Here is a 13,721-nt window from a genome sequence, read left to right on the forward strand (position 1 = left end):
ACTTATTTCCATTCCCTTCTTAAAGAATTTATTCTAGAGTGGGCAGTCATATGTAACTTTGCCTCCTTGACCCCTGCTGAGTTGATTACAATGGACACTGGACTCATATTCGGGCCAATCATATCCTTTTTCCTGGGATATATAATTGAAAACAGAGACTGGGTCATTAAGATGGTGCTGGGTTACTGGTACTAATAAGACCATGTAGAGTTGCATTCAGTGTGGGTGCCATGACAGCTCACACTTCTCACAAATATTGATTGATGGAAGGCCTAGTAAGTGCCTATTATTGTATGGGGCAATAGGGGAAAAATCAGCTCAAACACCTGCCCTCATGGATCCTCTATTCTAGTTGCAGGGCTTCATTTTAGCTATATTCAGGCAGAATTACAGAAGAGCAGAAACTAGGAAGCTAAGAGCAAGAAAATCTGCAGCAAAGACAATTGAGCGGTTGACAAGAGACTCTGCAGCCTCTGAAAGACAGACTTGGAGAGTTGGAGATTTGAGCTCATATAGTTCCCATGGGGCCTAACTATGCTTCTACCTCTATTGCTATTGTTGCTGCTATTACTGGCTAATATCTAGTAAGTACTCACTACGTTCCGAGCACTAGGCAAATTTCTTGATGTACATCTAATAGTTTCAATACCCTTATGGTCCAGACACTTACATTATTTCCATTTTATAAGCGACGGCTCTGAGATGGTAGGTGAGTTACTTGAGAACACCAGCCAGTATATGACATAACAGGAACTTGAATTACAGGCCATACTCTTTGCAAATTGGTCTCATCTTGTTACTCTGTATTCCTAAAGTATCCTGGTAATAAACTAGCTTTACTGTGTGTCTGCTCCTTCCAATCAACAGGTAACTTAGATAGCTTGCTATGTTTAACTTAGACTGAAGGCAGGTAGATAGAGTAGTTCTCTATTTTTCTATCATTCTACAAAAAGAATTGTAGCAAAAATAAGCCCCATTTTGAAAATGTTCAAAGTTAGACATTTGTGTCAGTGTTTTGGTTTAAATATTCATTTATTGAGTTGTATGACTAAAATTAGTGGTTTCCCTCTTTGTGGGCACCTGAGCCCTGGCCAGAGGTGCGTTGGGAGGGGGCTGGCAAGAGAGTTTAGACAAGGAGGGTGTAAATACATAGGCATGTCATGAATTGTCTGTAAACCGAGTAAATAATATATCCTGCACACATGTGAACCATGTGTTCTAAACGGAGAAGTAGTTAATATCTATAAAACAAGGATTGCTGTACAACAATTACTGAACCCATACTAGCTTTTTGTCAGATATTTTCTATATCAACAGACACTATAAATGAGGGATATATGAGTCTGTCCTTTTTCTAAAATTAAGAGTAAATCCTCATAATTAGAAGTTGAGAGTCACTACAATAAATTATATTAAAAGGGCATCAAGCCTTTATAATGGGGAAGGCAGATATGCTGCTGTCATTCACTAATCCCATCCGAATAGCAGGCAGCTCTCACTGATAAGGACACTCTTTCTGACAGGTTCCAATACAACCTCACACTCTCATTATAATGCTCAAGCAGCCACCACCAATCGATAAGAGTTAGCCTGTGAGATGCTGCCTTTCTTGTTTAGAAAATGAAGAACTCATGTTCAATGACCATCCCATGATTTTTCCTAAGGTCCAGATAGAGCATTGAGAATCAACCAGTTAGTTTTACCAGACGCGTCTTGCTTATTTGGCTTTGTGTGAGTGTTCTTGAGTCACCAAGTCTGGTGCCTTACTCATTTCAGTTTGTCAAATGGGTAAAACAAAACTTACCTCTGTATATGGTATTAATAAACGAGCATTGTTGAGCTTCTGTAGAGAGCAGTAGTTGTGGAGTAAATGTTATGGCATAACTGAAATTATGTCTTTTAACTCCCTGAGCAACAGAACTCCCTCCCCACCTGCTTAAAAGTTGGAGTTATTATTCACATTCTATTTAAAAATAGCACAGAATCTGCAGCAGGGTGGGCGTGGAAGTTGTCTGGAGCTTTAATCACTAATGACCTCATCTTCAAATGGTCAGTGATAATAAACAAGAAGGAGGGATTTCCAAGGGAGCAGAGCATTAATAAGGTAAGATTTTAAAATTAATTTTTCAAGTTAATTAAAATGTCCAAAAGCACAATAAAACTACAGAAAATCTGGCAAGGGAATGGCAGCAGGACTGATTAATGCAAGTCAACTGTCTTCTGAGGGTAATAGTAATAATGATGAGATTATGGATATGGAAGAACCTGCTAAAAAGAAATGTGATGCGTGTGGAATACAAACTGCATCCCAGTTACTATTTTATGGTGCACAATGGATCTTATTAAGGAGGAATAGCGGCAAGAATTACCACTGAATTGCTCAATAAAAGTATTGTGTAATTAAGAGTGTTGGAGCAGCAGCTGGAGTGATGCCTCCCATTGACGTTCCATATTCTCCATTTATTTTCGGTTTGCTAAGGGGGTGTAGGTTCTAACTAAGACTGTTTGTTTATTTCATCACGGAACAGTAAACATTTGTCAAGCAGGGCACTAAGCTAAGAGACATGAGGCTGTGAGGATGAGTAAGGCACTGCTTTGGCCCTCAGGGGGCTTATGTTCAAATAGGGCAGATGAGATAGGAATGTAATTAACTCTAATACAATGCAGATTGTGTTGAAACCTTCCATAGAGGTCAAAAGACAGAGAAATTACTTTTAACAAAAGAGATTTAGCAGAAGCACCTGGGAATCTATAGCATTTGAGAAGGGCTCTATCTTTGATGTTGGCAAGATTTTTGACAGGTCGAGATGATAATAATTCTCTACTTGTGAGTTCTTAAATTTTTGAAAAAGTCATATGGTATACAAATAATATCATCAAGCCAAATAGGAAACAATAGAAATATATTTGTGGTGAAGAGTGTAGTCAAAGGGGAGGTACGTCTTTCAATAATATGTTAAGAGAACTATGTTGGCACATGAAATGGTAACATTTAATACCATGCAAATATATTTTGTGCAAAGGGGGCTTTGGACATTTTGGAATCAAGCAATTATGGTTGCGCCAGACATGCTTGGCCTTACCCTTGCTTTAGGTAGCTACTCTGGCTGCATAGTGGACTTGAGGGACAAGAAGCAGGTCATAAAAACCATTTTGGGATGCCGCAGCGACAGCACATGATGGAAATGATGGGAGCCTAAATTTACAAGGTGTGCACTGTGGAAACAGAAAGGAGAAAACACTTGTCAGTAACATTGTGGATACAGAACTAACAAAACTTGAACAAAGAAGAGGGAGAGATTAAAGATGACCACCAGCTTTTGAGTTTGGGCCACCAGGAGGATGGCCAGGTGAATGCCAACAATTTGGTGGATGAAAGGGCTTTGGGCTAATAATGAAGATGTGTTGGTACAATAAGGATTGATGCACCAGCACAGGTACTTCTCCTGCTGCATCCACCTGAGGTCAGCCTCCATCTTTTTCAGTGAGAAGCTGAACTCGAGTTAATGCTTCTTAGATTCTATGATGATATTGAGTTTAGGCGCCATCAAAATGTGCTTGTGAGATGCTGGCATGGAAAGAGATGTTCTTCGGGCATGGTCAGAGGATTACTTAAACATCATCCACTTGCGCACTGATGTATTTCAGGGTCACTTAGAATGACAGCTGAGCTTTTCAGTCTCCAAAGTGGAGACAGGGTTGCTGTGAAGCTCAGTTCTGAGGTCCTGGAAGGAGTCTGGACCCCAGATCATGGGATACAACTGACTTTTAGTTTGGTTTTTTGACTTTTCATTTGGTTTTTATAAGGTTATCTTTAGCCCTCCTCTTGATTTTCTTTTAGCTCCAAAGAATTCATTCCAGACTTCCTTTCTCATTGGGTTTCTATTATTTCTGGCTATATTTTCTTCACCCAGCCGCCTTTGCTTCTGGCATTGGCACTGATGAGCACAGAAGGTGTTGAAGCATAGAAGCCAGCTGACCCAGAGTATAATGAAGCACTAAGATGGAGAGGAAGAAGTGCCAAGAAATTCAAGCTGGGGTAGATTATAGTCTAAAGGCTCATTCCATACCAGGCTCGTAAATCTAGTTCATTTTCAACTCCCGTGTTTCCTTAGTCCCTTGTAACAATTTGCCAGTAAGACATAAAGTTTCTAGCTTTGTTACTTCTCAGATCCATCTCTGCCTCTCTAGCTCCAAGGTCACAGTCGTAGTTTTGCTGTCAGCCTTCTTTCATGAGGACTAGTATAATCTCCTCACTGGTGCTCTGAACGCTATCTGGTCCTCTTCCATCTTTTCTGCGCACTGCAGTGCACAGTATCTTCGTTTTCAGGATTCTCCAAAGCCCCTGTGGCTCTCCATTGTTCCTGAAATCAGATTTAAAACCCTGATCCTGGACGTTCAGGCTCTCCCTTGGTCATGGCCCTCCTCAGGCGTCCTTGCCAGCTGCTGCCGCCCACTTGTGTTTCGCTCCTGTTGGGAACACATCCTTGCTGTACGCCATACACCATTTATGGCTGACACCTCTGAAAAGCTGTCGGCACCACGGCTTCCTAAAGTGCCATTTTTCTCTGATTCTCCCACATCTGTCTCAGATTTCTTTTAGAGGTCTTTCTTGTCAGGATCAGGTAAGCTACTTCTTGGCATGAGTGGGTGTGTCTCTGTCACCTTAAATGCAGATGGACGGAATGCGGGTTACCAAACCCTTTCTGTTTTAGCAGGCTGTAACGCCAATCTTATCCTTTCTGGTAAGTTTGCCCGCTGGTACTTTTTCCTTTCTGTATTGAGCATCATCTTATTAGCTCTACTCTTTAGCTGTCTGAAAAAATTACTGCACTCTTAAGTCTTCTGCTAAATATAGACTGTAGAAATATGGCTTACAGAAGATCACCGTACTTTCCAAAGAGTACTTGGATTAAAATAAATGGGTTCTAGTTTCATGTAAGTATGGAAAATCCTGGATTAAGCAGAGCTAAATAGATTTCTTTCTGGAGAACTACTTAGAGATTTTGATGATGTACCTTTTAGATCTCCAAGAAGGGGTGTTTCATGATCCATCAAAATTAGGGGTAACTCTCCTCTCTGGGGCAGGCTCTCCTTTGATTTCTTTTTTCTTATTGCAATGAAATGTAAATTTCAAGACATCCAGAGATAGAAACGAACTGAAAGAGACTGAATTTTTGTTTCCAACATGATGCAGCATTGAATACCACTGGGGTATTATTGCCTCTGGCTGAAGGTGAATAAAGCCTTTGGCTCTTAGAAGTGTTCAGGGCCCCGAACTGGCACAGTTCACTGTCTTTAGGGAACGATGACAGAGAGGTGCCTTCTGCCTGCAGCCACGTCCCTGCCAGCACAAAAGGGCAACCGTTCTAAAAAGGGAAACGTGGTCTCAGTGCTTCTCACTGCTTTCCTTAGGAAAGAAACTGCAGACCACAAGGGTGACAGCAAAACTCAACATTCTTACCTCATTTAGGACTCTTAGGAGTAGGTCCCCTCTCCCTTTATTCTTAAGGCATTTAAAAGAAAACAACTTTTAAACGTCTCACAGGGAAACACACACTTTTCATGCTTTGCTGCTTTGTTGCTGATGCATAAGCTCTGCTCTGGTTAGTCCATGCTGGCTATGTCCCAGCTCCTGCACGTCCCATGCCCACGTCTTCCTCCCAGCTCGGTCCCCAGGAGGCTCGCTGCTGTAGAGGGTGCCACCTGCAGGGTGCACCCTTCTCTTCCATACCCACCTCCCTCCCTCTTTGATCCTGCTCTGGAGCCTGGTCCTGCTCTGACGCTCCCTCCCGTGGGCAGCCCCTCCCCGTGGCTCCAGACCTCAGTGGCCTGAAGCGGGCAGGGGGAGGGGGAAGCTCGCTCCTCCCTCTGCCCTTGACCTAGGGTGGCCAAGGCTTCCCAAGACTGCTAATTTCCAGGTGCCTCAGCCTCTCCTTGGGCATTCCTTTCACTCTGCCTACAGCTCTGCAAATAGTCCCGTCAGTGGCTAAAGCCTCTGAAACCTTCCGAGTTGGGTCCTCTTTCTTGCTGGAGCCTGACTGAGACAGTATATTTTCAGGAAATGTACACAGGTCCCTCACATGAAAACACTGGAGTGCGGTCACAGTGTGTCATTGCCACCTCCTACCCCAAAAGACAGGCAGCGGCAGCTGGGCCACAGCTGGGGAGTCTGCCTTGGGATCAGAGCCGGGGGCCCAGCAGGCTGTTTGCTCAGCCCCATGTGGCCAAGAAGCCCTTTTTGGTGGAGGGCACCTCAGGGCATTAGTATTCCAAGGGACCCATTTTGAAAAGCCCTAGAGGAGAGTATAGCTCAGGAGGGATGGAGCACATGCAGTGGTTTGCTGATAGCAGGTATTTAGGAGGCTGATCTGGGCCATGCTGGAACCACCTGGCCTGGCAGATGGCTGCAGTATATTTTAGAGAAGTCCCTAAGTGTGCCTCAGTACACACCGCTCTTCACCCCTGTTCTCTTCAACAATGTGTAGGCAAATCTTGGCTTGATTTGGCCGGGTGGGGGGTGGGATGCTATTGTAGCTTTTGAAATATATCCCAGGGGAGCCTTTTCCTATGCCAGGAACTCTGACCTGTTGCTTTCTGATATTCCCAGGGAATGGCACTGTCCACTTAGAAATGAGGGGACATCATTGTCCCCTCTGATCACAGGAGGATGAGTCTCAGAGGAAGGCATAGAAATGCCAGAAGTCTCTTTCGTGAAATAGCAAACTTACAGTAATTTTGGTGTTAGTGTGGTAGGCATGCTGGGATGAGAAATGACTTGGCAAAAAAGGGTTGAACATCACTGAATTTGTTTGTCCTTTAGAAACAGAAAAGATAGGAGCGCACTTGACTCTTTCAGTAACCGTGTGGTCAGAGTGTAATGGTCAGAGGCCAAGTGGCCTCTTCAAGATATCTGGGATGCAAGTCCCTGTCTGTATCGTGGATCAGTAGCAGCGCTGGGTGAATACAGTGTCATGGAGCCCTGGGAATGCAGCGGGAGCCCTCATACCTTGTAGCCAGCTGTCTCTCTCCCTGCTTTCTGTAGAGCTGGCTACGTGGTAACTCTCCTGGAGTACCCCATGAGGCCCCCCTCCTGTGACTCACTGTCCATTCAGACTCTGCTCTCAGATCACCTCCCGAACTGGTCACCACCAGCTGGTGCTTAATTGCCTCCCTGGCTTTTGCTTGGCCTTCAATCACTCCTGGTGCTTACATCAATCTGTTCTCTTCTCCAGAGGCACAGAGTGGAGAAACTTGCTTTGTCTTTATTTCTCTGCAAATAAAGGACCCCTCCTTGGGCAAGGATGAATGGGTTACTCAGAGTTGAATAGTAATGTCTTATGGGGCTCTTCCAGGAAACTCCCCCAGATTGCAGGAAAGAAGGCCTCAATATCCTGCAGGACCTGAAGGGCATCCTACCTAACCCCTAACAGGGACAGCTGCCATCCATGCAGTTGTGCAGCATGGGGGCCTTACACCTGATGTTCTCTGAGAGGACCTGCAGGCCCATCCATCACAGACAATGTCTGGTTCAGCATTTTTTTTTTTTTTTTTTTTGAGACAGAGTCTTACTCTGTTGCCAGGCTGGAGTGCCGTGGCACGATCTTGGTTCCCTGCAACCTCCGCCTCCTGGGTTCAAGCAATTCTCCTGCCTCAGCCTCCTGAGTAGCTAGGACTACAGGCATGCGCCACCATGCCCAGCTAAGTTTTGTATTTTTAGTAGAGACGGGGTTTCACCATGTTGGCCAGGATGGTCTCCATCTCTTGACCTCGTGATCTGCCTGCCTTGGCTTCCCAAAGTGTTGGGATTACAGGTGTGAACCACGGCGCACAGCCCAGCTTCTTTATAGGAAGTAGGATTCGAGGCCTCTGTCAGGGATAAAATCAATTTTCATCCCATTTCCAAAAGGGCTTTGGTAACCCCAAAAGTGGAAAATGACCTGCTGTAAACCCGATTCTGTTCTCCAACACAATCCTTTGCCTTCCCGACAAAGACCTGGGCAAGGACGAAACCATGGGGCAGGGCTTCTGTCTTCTACAAATATGCTCAGTTATCTTTCAGAACCCCCCTTAGGATGAACCTGAGCTCAGAAGCTGTCCCAGTCCTCACTCTGGGGTGGTCATTTTGTCCTGCTTTGGGCAGGACTTCCTGGTTTTAGCACTGAAAGTAAGTCCCATGTCCCTTCAGTCCCAGCTAAAATGAGATAACTGATCACTCTCCCTCACACCCTCTTCCCTTTTGGGCCTGTCATCCACACTTCACATTGTATATTCACTGCACCTTTCTGTGAGGCAGTGGGCTCCATGAAGAGAGGGGTCGTATCTTGTTCCTCTTTATCTCCCCTCATGCCTCACTGGTATTAGAAAGTGCCCCATGAAAATTTGTTGAGCAGGAATTGCTACTCAAGGCTTAGATTCTGTGTAAACAGCTCTACTCTTATTTTAAAATTTATTTTTTAAATGTCTGTTTGACAAATAGTTATTGTGTATATTTACAAGGTACAGTGTGATGTTTTGATAGACGTATACACTGTGGAATGATTATATCAAGCTAATTAACATATCCATCACCTCACATACCTTATTTTGTTTGTAGTGAGAACATTTGAAATCTACTCTTTGAGCGATTTTGAAATATACAGTACATTGTTATTAACTATGGTCACTATGCTATACAGTATAGTTATCTAACTAAAACTTTCTACCTTGTGATCAATATCTCTCAATTCCCCATCCCGCCATCCCTCATTCTACTCACTAATTCAATGAGTTCAGTATTTTCAGATTCAACAAATAAATTAGATCATGCAGTATTTTTCTTTCTGTCCCTGGTTTTCAGAATCTGTGGAGAGGATCCCTCAGGGCTCTGCATTTATTACGGGGCCCCTGCTTTATTCCTGAAAAATAAAACTGGGATACCCAAACCTTGCAACGATTATGGGGGCCTCATTATCTGGGACTATTACCTGTAGCAGCTATAACACTCATTATTTAAAAACTATTGATTTTTTAAGAAACCATTTATTGTAGATAACTGGAAAACACAAAAGAAGATATAATGACACACAATTTTATTGCTAAGGAAAAATCACTGCCATTTATTGTATCCCGTTTATAAAATACAAATTAAATAATCATTTTGTAGCCTGTGTTTTCTATCCTCTAATATAAAGTGAGTATTTGCCCTTGTCAGTAGCATTTTTCTACAACATAACTAAAAATGGATTTTAAGAATCTTTGTAAAAACCAAAAGGGGATTCATCAGTTTTTATTTGTATATTTTGCGTATGCTGAGTAATCTAGTCATAAAAATGATTGTATGCTAATTTTAAAAAGGCCATTTCAAAAAGGAAAGAAGAAAAGTCACCCTAAAATCTCACCCCACCTCAGAGATAATCTTTTGATAATCTTGTTAACATTTTAGTATCTATCTTTCCAGACATTTGCCTGTGGATCGATACGCATGGCCATGTAGACTTAAACACATATTACTACCAGGCCAAACATCTCTTTATATACTTATTGGACATTTTAATTTTTTTCACTTCTAAAGTGTTTATGTAATTTGCTTTTTTGTTTCTGGTTGGGTTTCAGTATTTTCATATAGACTTATATGATCATTTTAGAATATTAGGGCTATTAAACATTTTGTTTTAAAATTTTAGCAGTATCTCCCTCAGAATTTAATTTCTTTTAGTCATTTTTTTTTCTCTTCAGAACTTTAAATTTCAGTGGTGTGTGCTATGCCAATGTTACCTATTTAGTTTCCGCCTTTGGTCCAACATAAAAAAAGGTCTTGGCCACCCCTAAAATGTATTTAGAAAATCTATGGCTAAGTATGAATTCCCTTCTTTATGTTTTAATTTTTAATCCATCTGGAATTCATCTAGCTTAAAGAATTGTGCAATAAAGGAAACAAATTTACTTGTTTTCTCCCAGAAGGCCAGATAATTGTTCCAACATCTTTTCCTCTTTAATTAGAAATGCCAGCGTTAGCATATATATGTAGTTTTCCCATTATTGTTATTCTCTTAAATATTCTACAAGTGTAGTTTTGCTTTTTTTCCCTTTACCAGTGAAATTTGAATGGTTTACCCTCTCAGGAGTGGGTCTCATTCCTTGTTTCTTCCAAAACATTAATCTATTTTTGTCTGTTGTTGTCAGCGAATATGGTCTGAATAACACTTATTAGTTGGAATTTATTGAGGTTTTCTCTGTAGTATAATATGGTAAATGTCATAAGAAGTTATTAATACAATCTCTGTATAGCATATACCTCTGTCTTCTCTCTCTCATCTGTAATTTCTATTACTGCTAAGTGTGAGTTGGAACTTTTTTGAAAGATGGATTTGAAGTTGGGAACTTGGTTTGTTGGGGGAGGAGACCCCTTTGACTTTTAGATTAAGTAATTGCTTGATTAACTGCACAGGGATATGGGGTCAAATTTTCAGACAATAATCTTTGCTCTTTTTACAATTATTCTTTCCATTTCAAGCATCCTGAGTTATTTTATTTTATACAGAATTCAGTTGAGTTTCAGTTTTTGATTCAGTGTGAGGGGTTTTGTTTTGTTTTTGCATTGATGCTTTATTCTTCATGTGTGATTGCTATGTTGGTTATGTTTGTTTTTATTTAAGTTGCAATGGTGATAGATTTCATTATTGTTTTCTCAATTATTTATCCACTTCCCCACTTAGCTGTATTTTATAGCCCTGTTGACTTTGGGCTTTGCCATGGGGTTGTTTTGACCAATGCAGTGTAGATGGAAGGAACAGTGGCCAGTTTTGATCAGAGGTTTAAGAAACACCATGAGTTTGGCTTGTCCCTGGAGCTTCTGTCTCCTGGCACAAGAACCCCCTGACAGTGGCTGTCCCTTCAGCTTGGGACGTGGAATGAGAAGACACAAGGAGCCCATCAGAGCTCAGCTGAGCCCAGCAGAAGTGTAGCCCACCTGGAGACCTGCAAGCAAGAGTAAATGTTTTTTGGGGGAAGTTGTTGAGATTTGGGGTTGCTTGCTGCTGCAGTTACCATGTTTCCCTTCCTTTACCCCACTCATTCTTTAAAACTATTTTCGTTCTTCCTTCTCCTTATCCATGCATCATTGAAGACTATCAGCAGGCCAGAATGAAGTAGGCAAGCAAAGCAGGGATCAAGGCCTGTGGACAAGGAGGGAATGGGGCTGTGTTAAGTGATTTGCTGTGTCCTGGAGGACTGAGAAATGCATTGAGGATAATAGGAGTCGGATCTCTTACTATTGGGAATATGAAAATGGAGACAGCTAGAATCGGACTTGCCAAATTTAGCAAATAAAAATACAGGACACCATTTGGGACAGATTTATGCTAAAAAGTTATTTGTTATCTGAAATTCTAATTTAACTGAGCATCCTGTATGTATCTGGTAATCTTGGATAAAATAAACCCTGTAGTGTTGGATTGAAATTGGAGGTACCAGCATGAACTTACAGATTTACACACACACACAGACACATAAATAAAGACACGTGACGTATACGTATGTAGGGACCAAGAAGCTTTTCCCTTGGCCCTCTGAAGTTTTGCTGTAAAATCAACGTGCACAAGGCAGATTAATTGGAGAAAAGGCATACAAATCTATTTAACATGTATGCATGGGAGCCTCCACAATGAAAACCACTAGATACAGGGGAAATTTTCCATTTTTATGCTTAGGTGAAAGTATGGACAGCTTTGTAGAAATATAATTGGAAAAAAAAAAAGCGTGTGAGTGGGGGAATCCAGCAAGATCTGTCTGTCTAGATTATTCCTGCCCTCTCTGTCTGAGCTGCTTTTTTTTTTTTTTTTTTTTTTTTTTTTTTATTCTGGGTATGCGGCAGGGCCCTCTGAAATGGAAGTCTTATGACCTACAGTCAAACAAGGTAGGTCAGATAATTGTTTATGGTCAGCTTTTATACAGAAAGGCAAAGGAAAAGTTAGATTAATATTTTTAGGTTTTATGGCTGGTTTTCGGGAAGGGGTTCTGGTTTCTGTGACCTGCTTTGGAGAAGAGGGATTCTAGTTTCTATGGATAGCCTTGAGGGAGAATGGTTCTGAGAGACAGGAGGGTAGGAGAAGGTCAGAAAAAAGCTTTTGCTTCTGAGGCTGCTTCTGAGGCCTTCATTTTAGGATATTGTTTTCTGAGCCCCTGCATTCCCCAGTCTGAAACTTCCCCCAGAAGTTTCACAGTCCAGATATTGGGTTGGTGGATTGTTTTATAATCCATTGAACCAGCCTCTCAGTCCTGAGGATAAGCTAGTCCAGTGATACAGTTAACAGTTGTGTCTCGTTGCAGGCAGCAGTGTTGCAGGTGATCTTCCACCACAGTCAGGCTTCTCTATGATTTGAGCAGTCATTTATTTAATAAGAAGCATTCCTATGGAAACAAAAGAAAAACAAAGGCTAATGGTTAGAACAAACTATAAACTTAGTTTCTGAGTCCAGAGGAAGCCAGTTGAAAAGATTTTTGGATATTGGGCTTGAAGCATCTTCCAATGAAGTGAGAGCAGACAGTGGCAATCTGACAGTTTTTTTTTTATGGTTTGCAGTTTGCATCAGGTGTTCCAGTGAACTTTCTGAGTAGTCTGTACACCAGCAGGCACAAAGGCTGTTCATACATGAAGCTGCTGTAATGATTTTTCGAAGTTTTTTAAATCAAGTTGTCTAGTTTTAGCTTATAAGGTTAGGAAAAAGCAGTTTTAATTTTAGTGATTTTAAGTAAAAAAAATTGTAAACATTAGTTTGGAGCCAGTAAAAAATTCAGTATTCGGTCCAAATTGTATGGAAATCATAAAAACTGAAAAACAATGGACAAGGCTAAAATCTAGAATCTAATAACAGATCTAATAACAGATATATTAAAGTTTTCTTCTGAAACTTAATTTTCCTCCAGTCCTCTGTCTCTATGAATGACAAATCATAGTACAATTTATTTGAAAAGTAAGTCCTAGTCTTATTTTACTTGACTTGATTGTTTGCATAAAGTGTGGCAAAAATAGTGATTGGCCACATACGGTCTTTTGAAAATTGGGTTTTCTGGAACTTTTTATAAGGAATTTCAGATAAGACTTTCAAAAGCCTCCTGAGGCTAATAAAGCCAAGGGTTTGTCATTCAACTGTTCCTGTAATACTTGTATGAGTTGGGTGAATTCCTCTTTGAGGTCCCAGAATTACTTGAGGTTTCGGATCCTATCATTCTTCACTTACTGCAGGCCGGAAACTTTGTAAAGAAACCATGTAGACAGGTTCCAGCCCATTTTCTCCAAGAGGCTTTTTTATCAGTTCTATAAAGTCAACTTCAATTCCTTTTTTAAAATTTTCTTATTTTTCTGTTTTACTTTAAGTTCTGAGACACACATGCAGAACATGCAGGTTTGTTATGTAGGTATACGTGTGCCATGGTGGTTTGCTGTACCTATCAACCCGTCATCAGGTTTTAAGCCCAGCATGCATTAGCTATTTGTCTTGATGCTCTCTCTCCCCTTGACCCCCACCCCCTGACAGGCCCCGATGTGTGCTGTTCCATTCCCTGTGTCCATGTGTTCTCATTGTTCAACTCCCACTTATGAGTGAGAACATGTGGTGTTTGGTTTTCTGTTCCTGTGTTAGTTTGCTGAGGATGATGCCTTCCAGCTTCATTTATGTCCCTGCAAAGGATGTGATCTCACTCCTTTTTATGGCTGCATAGTATTCCGTGGTGTATATGTG

The 13,721-nt window shown here is 41.5% G+C and overlaps 1 long non-coding RNA gene across 1 annotated transcript in view; it reads left to right on the forward strand.

Moving 5' to 3' along the window:
* The first annotated feature begins 2,022 nt into the window (after positions 1-2,022).
* LOC105509790 overlaps positions 2,023-13,721 on the forward strand; it is a 32,934-nt gene continuing 21,235 nt past the window's right edge. The window contains exon 1 of the long non-coding RNA XR_001001480.1: positions 2,023-2,104. This is a non-coding gene — a long non-coding RNA (uncharacterized LOC105509790). The remainder of the gene's footprint in view (positions 2,105-13,721) is intronic.

The sequence above is a fragment of the Colobus angolensis genome, unplaced genomic scaffold (genome assembly GCF_000951035.1).
Source record: "Colobus angolensis palliatus isolate OR3802 unplaced genomic scaffold, Cang.pa_1.0 Scaffold18, whole genome shotgun sequence".
Lineage (NCBI taxonomy): Eukaryota > Metazoa > Chordata > Mammalia > Primates > Cercopithecidae > Colobus > Colobus angolensis.